Source organism: Lissotriton helveticus, chromosome 12 (assembly GCF_964261635.1).
Source record: "Lissotriton helveticus chromosome 12, aLisHel1.1, whole genome shotgun sequence".
Classification (NCBI taxonomy): domain Eukaryota; kingdom Metazoa; phylum Chordata; class Amphibia; order Caudata; family Salamandridae; genus Lissotriton; species Lissotriton helveticus.
In genome coordinates this window covers 344,222,704-344,235,773 of record NC_136073.1, presented here as the reverse complement: position 1 = coordinate 344,235,773, position 13,070 = coordinate 344,222,704, and positions in this window count along the sequence as shown.

The following is a 13,070-nucleotide window of genomic DNA, read 5'->3' as shown; positions in this document are numbered from 1 at the left end:
TTTTTGCTAATGAACGCATTATCTAGGGCTTCTTGGGTGATTTGGAGAATGGTTTCACTGATGTTTTTACAGGATTGCAGTTCAGTTATTCATAGTGCGCTGTGTTATTGACTTGGTGCAGAATTTCAGCCTCGTAGGTGATTCGGTCTTGAATGGCAATCCCGCCACCTCTGTCACAAGGCTTTATCACAATATTGTTGTTTTGTTTAAACCTAGCTAGTCCAACCTTTCTAAAGAAATTTCGGATCTCTGCCTGTATGTTGAACCAATTAGGTTTCTCAGCAATGACAAACGAAAGACCTCTACTCAATAAGGCAAGATCTGTAGAGTTCAGCTGGTGGTGGGAGAGATTGAATATAGGTATTGTCTCCATATTATTCTGTGGTGGTATGTCAGTGTCTAGTACTGGTATCCCGATTGGTAGTACCTGTTCCTGGTTTGGCGTTCTCCTGGGGGGAAGTTGTACCTGGGTCTGGATCTCCCTCTCCCCTCCCTCTCGGCAGGTCTGTGTTTCTGGATTGGCCCCAGGCAAAAAAATGGGGGTTGGTGTGGGAGGAGGTACTAGGACCTTCTGCCGCGTCCCAACTATCAGACTCTACTGAGGAGTCAGAGAATGTGACAGGTACTCTGTTTTTGAAACGGCCCCAAGTTGATTGGCTACAAACCTCAACACTCACACAGGTGAAACAACACTTATCCTTAACTACAGCGGATGTGGAACTTGGGATTTTTTATTAGGTCCTATTATGCCTTCTACAATGAGATTTGGAACATTTTACAACAAGAGACCATGGAAAGATTACGAGAAATGGATCATAATAATCCAGAGAAAGCTCTAGCAGTGGTGGATAATGGGCTAACAACATTAACATCCAGGATATATTCACTAGGCAACATTGTATCTTCCGCTTTCGCTGTACTAGAACAAGATTTGTCTATATTACAACACAGGCAATCGCAATTACATTCTATTATGTTACTGAGGTGGACGCTGCAATCTTTGTGCGCAGGCTATGTGCCATGGCGTTTTATAAACAGCATGTCTCTGTTTTCCTCGTACAATCTGACAGAGAAACAGATAGAAATGGCGCAGAGGGGGGCAAAGTATACAATGCCACTCATTGAAAAACTGGTCAGATTAGCATTCACAGTGGCAGAATACCCATCCACAGAATGGTTAATCCATGGCCATATAACTCTTCCGGTCACAACCTTTCAATTCCAATATGGCCTAGTACAAATGCAGGCAGAGAGATATGAAGAAATGGGTAGGGAATTCATCAAAGAATCTTGGAAATTGCTGTACAGATTTCATTGCCGGAGTGGGGAAAAAGAAGTATTTCTAAGCGGTACTAACTGCGAGAATTCGTTAAGTGGATCAATTATATGCCAGGATATTATACTTCATGGGGCCTGTAATGGTTCAGTAGCAAACTTGTCCTGTCACTTAGAGGGTGCCCCAGCTGCCGTGATCACTTCAGACTACTTTTAAATGGGAGTTACTTGATGCTGAACGATCAAGGTTGCTGTGGGATGCTTCTGGCCATCGCATATCTGGTAACATTTAGTTCGAGGGTAACTTGCTGTATGCAAGTATTGTTTCCCCCAACACATACATCCAGGGAGGCCCGCTATAGCCTTCATTAAATATTTTACTAATGTGGTTTGATACTTTGAGCAGAATGAAAGCCATGCTTGCACAGAAATCTGTGTCCTTAAGCTGCGCTTGAGAGACTTATGATCTCCAAGTAGCAAGGTCTTCAGGTGAAATACTGGAATTTATACATACAAACTGCCCTTTCCATTTCGCAGAAATGGTAAATCCTATCTTTAACATGTCTGATAATGACAGGCATTGTCCACCTATTTAAGAACATAGGTTCTGGACTGTTAAGCATGGTTCAGACGGTCCTCGGAGTTATACCAAACTTTATACACTCTGTATTTGGAAGCATTTTTGGAGGATTGCCGCTGATCCAGTTTCCAATAGCAGGTATCCTGATTGTCGTGTTTCTGCTACGAAATGGATGTCCCAGTCACCAAGGAGATGGAAACATTACTCCTGGAGAGAAAATACCGTGATTGCATTGTACAACTTCTAAGCACACCTCGCCTAAGGGAACTAAGTGCTTCTTGGTTCCTGTCATTTAGACCAGTCTGGATGGGTTGTATCTTACCTGTCCTCCCATGCATTTTTTGCGGAGAAGAATGCGTGTTGGATCTCTGTCTGACACTCCCATCATGTGCGCGACCGGACATTGACGCTTTACTGGACCCGATAACGGCCCATGTTTTGCAGTGTCCCCAGCGTATTCCCATGTTGATGACTGCATTCTTAGAGCCACCGCAGGTAACATAAGCACCTGTTGGTACAGACACCGGCTCCTCCTCTGACACCCAGGCCATGGAGGGCACACAGGCTGCAAATGTTTTTTGAGACAGTAAGAAACTAATGTTTTGTATATTTGCGTGCGAGTATCTAGAACACCTAGTAGTAAATGTAGAATTCAAAACTATGTTGTCCATTCAGAAGAGGATTGGGTGTTATATTCTATACAGACCCCCCAGGATATAGCGGCATGGATTAGCAAATTTAGCGGCCCAAATATGGAAATTTAGCGGCGCAAATATGGAAATTTAGGGGCATTTTTGCGGCACTTTATTTTACTCATAATTATTCATTCTCAGCCTTAAATCAATGGAAACTGTTTAATCAGAGTAGTCTGCTTTGAAATAGGCAACCTGGGATATGGAACAGAGGAGGCACCCCACAGGTGAAGGCTGTTATCCCTTGGAAATGCAATCCTCCATTTGCTTTAGTATAGGTTCTGAGAAGCCCAACAAAGATGGCCCGGTAGCAACCCATAGGAAATGGCATTCCAGAAGCTACCTTAGTGAAATTAAATATTTGCCTAAGATCACACAATGTGCCATGTTACAGCCAGCTCGGAAAGCCAAGGTCAGGCAGCCCAGGCCAGGGCCTTTGGTTGACCCTCTAACTCTGTTCTCATGATGCCCCTCTGTTGCTTATTGCTGTATCTGGATTTCCAATTGGTGCTGTTGAGGTGAAACCTTTGACAAGATAGTATTAAAATGTGGGTGAAACCTTTGACAAGATAGAGTTAATATGTGTGACACTGACTAAATACTGAGGTAACAAAATCACAAACGTACCGCACTATGCCACATAATTTGTCTTTTCCCGGCACGTAATTTACTCAACCCTGCCACATAATTTGGGCCTCTTCCATCACATAATTCCAGTGTTTCTGTCTCTGCCCCTGCATTCATAAGAGACCCTCCTTCTCACGCCCAGCCCCGCTAGTCATCAAAGGCTTTCTGCCTCTCCTCTCTGTCTGTCCCTATGTTCATAGCACTGCCCTTCTACTCACTGCAGGCTTCGTGTCTGCCTCTCTCTGTCCCTCCACTCACGGCAGGCTCTCTGTCTCCCCCTTTCCTTGTCCCTCCCTGCGCCACAGGCTCGCTCTCTCCCCTCCACCCTCGGCCTTGTGACCTATCACGTGCCCTGGACCCCCTTCTCTTGCCTCTGTTGCACAAGCCCTTATACCCCCCCCACGTTGGTGATATATTCGACTTATACCATATCATTGCCCTCCACTTGTTGAACTTGCTGAAAGCAGGTTTTAAAGATCAACCTGAGTGAACAAAAAACCTTCTCTGCACATGTTTATAGCTCTCATCTCCAGCCTAGCCCATGGCATGCCTGTCATAAAATGTATTTAAAGACAACAGCCTCTTAAAGATTTTAGGTTCCTAATTCATCACACATGGTTTATAAACTCTGTGCGCTGTTTTTCCACTAAAAGCAGAGGAGTACTAAAGGTGTGTTTGGTTTTGTCATTGTCATTTCTCAATTTCACCGTGCACTTTTGTAAAAATCACGGATTTTTTACAAATGTGCTGATTTCACAGGCACTTTTGTAAAAATCGGGACATTTTTACAAAAGTGCAGATTTTGCAGCAAACCGCGAAATCGCGAAATCCTGGAGGTTCTGTCTATATAGGTACTATAATAAAGGCCTCAGTAAACTTGTCACCCTTCACCTATATTCTCTCCCTACATTACACTTGTCACGGTTTACAGGGACTGACCTTTTACCTAGATATTAAACTGCATTCAGAATGCGGGTTTTCCCTGGTTTAAAATGTCATACATTATGCATGAGGGTTCTTGGAAGCACAGCAGGACTGCCATCTCCTGAATAAAATCTATATATAAAGTTTATGCCCAACATCATCCTTAAGCCGACACAGTAAAACAGCAAGGTAGGACCCCTGGGGAGACTAATGGGTACCTATACATCACATCTTGCTAAGATAGCTAGAGGAGATCGAGACACTCTGACCAGAGACACTGAGGTTCCTGCATGCAGATGCTCCAGCTCACAGTGGTCTAACATCCGTTGCAGGGTGTCCAGCTCGAGACCAGGACAGGGTCCTATAGTCTCACTTTTCAGGTAATGGGGTTGATTGAATCCTAGAGGAATTCTTGGCTTAACACCTACACCCATGCTAGGTACACTTAGGTATATCTAGATAAGGAGGCATCATAGGAGTAGGCAACTTTTATATACTTGAATGTATTCATGATTTTAGTAAGATGGAAGAACTATACAATCCTTTTACCTTTATAGTACTGTTAATCATTTATATCTTATAATGTCTAAGAGTTGTTGCAGCACATCTATTCTACACCAGAATAACAATTGTTCAATAAATGATTATTGAAAATGCCCAGCTTGTTTTATTCAGGGTATCTCTCTAAGACAGACTGAGTGAGCACGAATGGCTGAGCGAAACGTAGTACATTGTTTCCATGGTCCTGAGGGATCAGGGTTGATATGTTTGATGGTTGCCAAGAACTATTCTCTCCTTGGTAAGAGGAGATTCTAGTGGCACTGTGAGCTAGTTGTTACAAAAGGGCCAACATACCCGGTGGGACTGATCAGAATTTGTCTGACACCAATCCTACAGTGTATGTTGTCTAAACGTGCAGATCTGTATATTTTCTATAGGAACTACACAACAGGCCCACTAGCAGCATTTGATTTACAGACCCTGGGTGCACGCAGTGCTCTATACTAGGGACTTAGTAGTAAATCAAATCAGCCAAACATCGAAACACTATTCCATTTACATAATTTACATGGAGAGCATATGCACATTAGCACTAAATAGCAGACATAAAGTTCTAAAACCAAAAGAAATAGGGTCAATAAGCAATAAGTCTGTGGGTAAACCCAGTGAAAAAGCCAAATCTAACACTGATGAAACCTGTAAGTGGATGTCACTGAAGTGTATGTGTGGTCACTGTATTTAGAGTAGAAATCAAAAAGAGCTAGCTCTTGGTTAGAAACTCAAAATGTGTGTTCAAGGAAAAAAACGTGTTCTTTTATGAAGGCCCTCACCCACCAACCTAGTTGGTGGCATGCTTCATCATCGGGCACCACCAAGGGCACAGAGTGTTCCTCGGGTGTGCTGCAACATCTTTTTACAGCGGAGTGGATTGTGTTAAGTGAGTGGCAGTGGTGGTGTTGTGAGTGGGGGTTAAAAAACTGTCCTAAGGGTCCCAATGCCCACAGGCGTAATTTTAATAGTGGTCCCTTGGCAGTGTTAAAAACAAGGCAGCGAATGTGTATGGAGATGACTATGGGCTCCCACATCCAGTGGAGTCAACATGTTTGAGCCAGGCCTTGAAGTAGTTTTGGCTTTCATCAGGACCTTTATGTGAAGTGTTAATTAAATAGGTGGTTTACAAAATGTGTTTAACCTCCTAAGTGATGCAGTCGCTAAGGTGCGGTATATGTAAGAGGATGTTTAACTCTACTTTAGTACCTGTAAGGGTAAAAAAACAACAGACAAACAAATAGACAGATGCACATAATTGAGTTATTAGAAGGCTATGCTCTGTGCACTGGCTGTGCTGGTGAACCGTAAGTAGTGGTCACATCCATTGAGCCAATCGAGGAAAGTAGACTGAGAGTGTTCTGAGCCAGCCCAGATCATAAGTATGTTGTCTATATATCGATGCCACATTCTGATGTTGTTGGTATGTGGATTGGTAGCTGGGAGGATGTGTGCCTTTTCAAAGTGGTATACATATAAACCCCTGACCCATACTTACGGTTCACCAGCACAGCCAGTGCACAGAGCATAGCCTTCTTGGACCTCACAATTGAGGCGGAAGCAGGAACCCTTAAGACCTCCACTTACTATAAGCCCACCGCTCTAAATTCACTGCTGCAATTTGACAGTTTTCATCCTCACCCTCTCAGAGAGACTCTCCCCTTCCGCCAATTCCTCCGCATACGGCAGAATTGCAGTTCTACCTCAGACTACCAAAGACAATCAGCGGATCTAACTTTAAAACTACGGGAATGATGCTACCCCAACAAGATCCTTGAAACTACCAAAAAACGTGCTCGCAACCAGAACGGGGAAGCACTTTTTGAGTACGGAATGCCACACCTGCGCCACTCACTTGCGTAACAACCTATAATGAAGCATCAAATAAGGTGTCTAAAATCATATGCAAAAATTGACGTATCCTCAACAAAAGAAAAAGAAACTGGGACTAACCACTGTTTGCATACAAAAAGGCTAGTAGCCTCCGAGACGGTCTGGTCTCAACCCGCATGCGGATCTACCAAAACACTACTGTCAACACAGTCCTTAACGTCTGGGGATTACCAAAAATGGTTGGACATTACCCATGAGGGGACTTCAGTGTCTGCCATCTGACACAACCAACACAAACACATAACCTGGAGTCGACATGGCACCAACTAAAACATACAAACTGCAATTCAACCAATGTAGTATACCTGATTGAATGTCCCCTGCAGACTCCGCTACGTTGGTATGACAACACAAAAAGTAAGGATAAGAATTGTGGAACATCGTAGCACTATCCGATGTAAAAAAAACACTAGCAAACTCACGGATCACTATATACAAGTAGGCCACACCACAAAAGACATGCCGTGGACAGTGATAGAGCAGATACCATATCAACAGTCCAACAATGACAAATTCATCCTTGCCAAAGAACAACGCTGGGTCTACCGTGTTTCTACCCACACCGAGGGATTAAATGACAATATCCCTTGGAATAGCCTCAACAAATGATATTTAATTGCACGCACTTAAGGTGATAAAGTAACAGGGCCCACTTCAGTACCACTACCAAGCACCATATGTGGCATTTGATCAGGCCTCTTTTAGCCTTTATCTGTATTATGCTTAGAACCTTCCCAGATACTTACAGTTGCCATTCCAAATCCTTCTGGCAATGTATACTCCTTTGACACTTTGATCTATCTAGCGCTCTAAATCCAATCAGTTTAACGTCACCAGCTGAGAATATAATCATGATAGTCAGTCTCCATATACCCAATGGAAGTGTGACTTACACAAATTCTTTTTATTCACAACACTCTTGTTATTTAAAAAAAATTTGTGTCCAACACAAGAGAGTAGTTTGCACATTAGGCAAACCACAAGACGAGCCAGTTTGACATAAGCTTTCTTAGCGAGCACATCAAGAGACGCTATACACACACAATGCCGGGTCTGTCTTCTGTTTTTATGCCTTCGTTTCCAGACGCTGCTCGCGTCTAATAGAGAACTGCCTCCAGCCGTGGAACATGCCTTCAGCTGCGGGACGAAGAAAGTATTTAAACCCCGCTCGAAGCCAGTCTTTTACTGACGGAGTTCCTGTGCAGACTGAATAGGTAGAGATACAGGTCACGTGCTATGACGAAGTAAGTGCGGGGGAACGGAGGATGCTGTCACAGAGACAATGTCCTTTTGGACCTTCCTCGTAAGTGCGTCAGGGCCGTGCCTCACTTTCCTTTGTTTCTCCTTTTCCTCCTTTTCGATCAATAGAGTGTGACAATTAGCCGGACGCCCTCCGGGGACTCATGGAGTTTAACTTATTAATTTCAGAGTACAACAGTCACTATTTACCTTTTTTGCCATTGAACTTTCATCACGATACCGCATATTACCAAAACGATAATTTAAAATCACCAGTAGACACAAACCGTGTTACACCTTCGTTTTATTGCGATTACCTCACAGGCATGACGGCATAAAATAACATATTGTCAATGTGCCTGACCTAATAATAACTCAATTATGTGCATCTGTCTATTTGTTTGTCTGGCGTTTTTTACCCCTATAGGTACTAAACTAGTGGAAAACATCCTCTGCCACTCACTTAACACAATCCACTCCGCTGTAAACAGATGTTGCAGCACACCAGAGGCACACTCAGTTCCCTGGTGGGGCCCAATGATGAAGCATGCCACCAACTAGGTTGGCAGGTGAGGGCCTTCATAAAAAACAAATGTTTTTTCCTTGCACACCCATTTTGAATTTCTAACCAAGAGCTAGCTCTTTTTGAATTCTACATATACCATTGGGAAATGAACTAACCTATTTTCCTGTTCCTCTCTCTCTCATTGATATTATTAACACCGTATTTAGAGACCTGGTAGTGTATCAATGGAAACTGCCTCCTCTTGTTATTTCCAGTACATTGCAACATCGCAAAACCAGAGGTTCTTGCACCTCATAAACTTAGACGGTCTTAGAAGTGACAGATTGCAGTGTCACACAGCTGCAGAGCAGATCCAATACTGCAAGTCTCTCTTTTATTATCCCAACCCCCTTACCTCCAATGGTCATGCTTTGTGTAAGGAGTTTCCGTTCCTTGAACAGGCTAGGCCCTGGGAGGGATAGGATGTTCAGCATTGGCTCCAGTGTCCACTCTGCGGTTATCGACCAGGTGAGTGTATGACACATATCTCCTGTTACCCTTTTCAAATGTTTGAGTTTTGAAATATTTTCTTTATTTTAAGATTAGTTGTGGAATTTTGTTGTGTTTTCTATGACTTTTTCTACTGCTTATGAACTTCTCAAATACTCCACACTTTCCCTTTGATTTAAGCCTGACTGTTTATGCCACATTACCAGAGATTGAGCACAGGTTTATTTTATTTAACTTGCATTACATCTGGCAGGTGATGGCCTTATCTTTTGAGATGTGCACTTGTCCACCCCAAATATTAGACCGCCTTCCTACATTGTTGTTCAGTGGTGAGTCTATTTTTACAGTGCCTCACAGTTTTAAAAGTACGTCAAAAATTCCTAGACTGATTGTAAGAGAAAAATGTTTTTGATTTTTAAAGTTTTTAGTGCTGAGGACAACCCATTGACGTTATCACTGTCAGCACCATTTCTGAAGAGCAGAGGATATCAATGGGTCATCCTCAGCACTGAAACAGAAAGGGGTTATATCTTGCAAAGAAGAAGCATTATCTTTTTAGCAAAATCAAGTCAGGACACAGGGGAAGCTCTCAGATGTATTTTGGTTTTGCTATAACAAAAGCAACCATGCTGGTCTCACATCACAGCAAATAAAAAGAGAAAGCAGATGGTGCTAATGGTGTGGTCTGCTTACACTTTTTATATGTGCATGGGGGTATAATCCGGTCCCCAAGCACATATCTCTGTGGGAGAGGCAGCACTGAAAAGGGGAGAATGTATCCTTTCCAGCACTGTCTCATCTCAGTGGATCCCTACTTTTGGGTCACACTCAGCATGCAATCCCTAAGCAGGGGTCCGCTCCACTAGACATCCAGGGATTATTTGGTGAGGAAGGAGCAGCTCCTTGGGCAAGGGCCAGTGCTCATTCCCATCTAAGGGTAAGACACTCTTGCCACCAGTATATCTTCCATGCTGTGGAAAGGCCACTAGCCACCAGGGACTTTTTTTGGCAAGGGGAAGCTTGGCCCCTTGGCAAGGGCAAGTGGCCCCACAATCTAGGCTGAAGGCAGACTTTTTGTCCCCCTATTGGAGAGGATGGCCCCAATCTCTCCCTTGGGGCAGAATCAAACTAGACACAAGGGATTTATTTTTTATTTTTTAAGGTAGAGGCCACTTAGGCACGAGCCAGTAACCCCTCCAATCAAGTGCGAGACACAGACTTCCTGTTCCTCTTGAGGGTGTATATGGGAGTTTGCTCCATCTGCTTTCATGGGGTGTAAACCATCTAAACACCAAGGACCTAATTTGTCGAGTGAGGCCCCTTGACAAAGGGCCTGTGCTCCCCAATAAGGGAAACATAATCTTTTGGTGGATACTTTGGGGCAACTATGGAGGAGTGCCCCAATTCTGTCCCCTGGAGGGCTGGCATGCTGGTGAGCCCACTGGACACAAGCAATTCAAATAAAAAAATATAGGACAGCCTCACCGGGCTCTCCCGCTGCTATTAACATTATCATTGCTCTGCTGTTAATTGCTGTTATTTGCATAGGCATAGGCTCACTGTAACCCTTTGTAGCCTACAAAACACATTGTTTTAAACCTTGCATCTTGATTTACAATACCATTGGCTGTGTTAACGGAGGTTGGCGCTGAAGTTTTTCCCACTGTTAGATGGGACACCAGTGGCTGCCATCTTGGGTGACAATCTAGTTGCCTGGTGATTTTTCTATGTGATAGGTGACTGCCCAGTCTCACTGGTTTCAGCGCTCCGTCCATCATCTCCTTGTGTTTACTTTGTTCACCCTAAGTTGGCAGCGCATGCCCAGACATGGGTTCCTTGCTCACTTTGCCACTTGATTCAAGCTAGCCTGGCTGATGAGGGCTGTTAGCCCAAAAACTGCCCCAGGATGCTTGTGTCCGGTCCAGGGAAGACTGTTCAGGCTGGACTGTTCCCATGAGGCACAGGGTCAAGACTGATTTGCAGATAGCTGTGTCTTAACTGGGGTGGCAACGTGTGCTAAAGAATGGTGATGGATTCAACCTTGATCTGTGACTGAGGGTGAGTGTCTGAAAAGTTTCAGCACTCCATCCATCATCTCCTTGTGTTTCTTCACTCTCATCAAAACTCATAATTTCAGACTGGTGAATTACACAGATGGCACTCAATTCATTTTGGGCCTGATGTAGGAAGGCTATTATCGGTCGGTAACGGCCGAAATTAACGAATTTCGGCCATTACCGACCGGTAATAGGCTTTTCTGATGTAGGTGCCGAAAATAAGGATTCGGAAATTGACCGAATCGGTAATTTATCGAATCGTTAAATTAACGATTTCTTAAATACCGATTCGGAAAATTACTGAATTCCTAATGTAGGGAGCACTTAAATGAGTGCTTATCCCATGTTAGGATTCGTTATTTACCACCAATTACAAGTTGGTGGTAAATAACGGAAACAAAAAAAAACAAAAAGCTATTTTATGCAAATTGCTTCAGTGCCATGTTGCAGACATACATGCCCTTAGGGCATGTATGTCTACAACATGTGCACCCATACACAATTGAGGGGTGCAACAGGGTGTTAAAGTGACACCCTGCCACCCTTCAATGTTTTCCCCCATTTACCGAATCGGTATTTACCCATTCGGTAATTCCTATGGGCCTCCAGGCCCATAGGAATGAATGGCAATTACCGAATCGGTAAATACTGATTCGGTAAATTCCGAATTTTACAGATTCGGTAACATTTACCGAAAAATTACCTACCTACTATTTACCTATTCTTAAATACAAAATCTGTAAAATTTGGTATTTAAGAATAGGTAAATAGTATTTACCTACATCTGGCCCTTTGTCTTTAGACAATGGTCAACCAGCATCTGTCACTGCTTTTCATAACTGTATGAATGATGTCATCAGCTGGCTCAATTTAAATTCCCTTAAATTTAACAAGGGAAAAAAGGAGCTTGTGTTGCTCCACAAGCAAAGTCCTGATTGCAACTCCTTCGAAATTCTTGCCCGTGCCTTCTGCTGTAAATTTATCTTCTTCTGACTCTGTCTGTAACCTAGGGGTAACATTTGAAAATAAATTGTCCATGAAAACACATGACTAAATTTATAGACACCTGCTTTTTCTACTTCAAGTTCTTCAAAAGAATCTCCCACATCTGCCCCCATGGCCTTGAAAATCTTCACTGGCTTCTGCTCCAACAGTGTATAACTTTTAAAACAATTTGTATTGTTCTTAAAGCCCTCCAGGACTAAAAAGATACTCCCCTGGGAGGCGCCTTCGCTCTGCCACTGACAACCGTGTGTGCATTCCAAAATTCAGGAAGACCAGACATGACGGACACACTTTTATGAGTAGAGCAGCCCAAAGCTGGAATCAGCTTCCTGCTTCCAGCAGATCCTTGACAGATCTTCTGCAATTTAGAAAAGGCCTGAAAATGGTGATCTTCCTGAAATAATTCTGTTTATATTGTAGCACTTATTACCCTTGCTATTATCTCAGTTGCAGCTTTTTCCCTTTTCCCTTCCTTCCCTCCCTTCCCTTGTGCTTGGTGAGTCTATACTAGTGCCAGGATATCAGAATGGTCACAGTTCGCTTTATAAATGTTTTAAATAAAAAAAAAGAAAAACTGGCATAGGACGATATCCAAACCCCAAAGGGAATAACACAGTCTTTCTACCCTCTACCAGGAGGCAGATTGGGGGGTTTGTCCCAAACTGCCAAGGGGTGTAACGAAGCACACTAGACACCAGGAACATTCTTTTCTATAAAGGGGTTGGAGGAACCCACTCTGACATAGGGCTAAGACCCCATCCAAAGTTAAAAATAGAAAGCTTTTGCCCACACAAGGAAGCAGATCATTTTTTTCTCCCAGTCTGCCCTTTTGGGGGATAGAAAGGCCACTAGACAAAATGGATTTGTGGGAGGAAAAGGGATGAGCCACCCTGGTATAGGACCATGCCCCCTCACAAAGAGGACTGTGTTTCCTTTCTGCTCCATGGAATGCAGATTGGAGGATTCTTCTGCAATCTCCTCTCCGCAGTGTTAGAAAGTACCCAAGCAACTGGGAATTGTTTTTGTACCAAAAAAAAGAAAGGAGGCGGGACAGCAAACATGGCATGGGGCATGCCCTCACACCAAAGGGGACAGTACAGTCTTTCTGTCCCGGTGGGAGGTAGATTGGGGGATTTTTCTCTCATTTGGCTCCGAGGGGGAGGGTTAGGGGGGGTCAGAAATCCCAATAGGCACCATGGATTTTATGCTACATT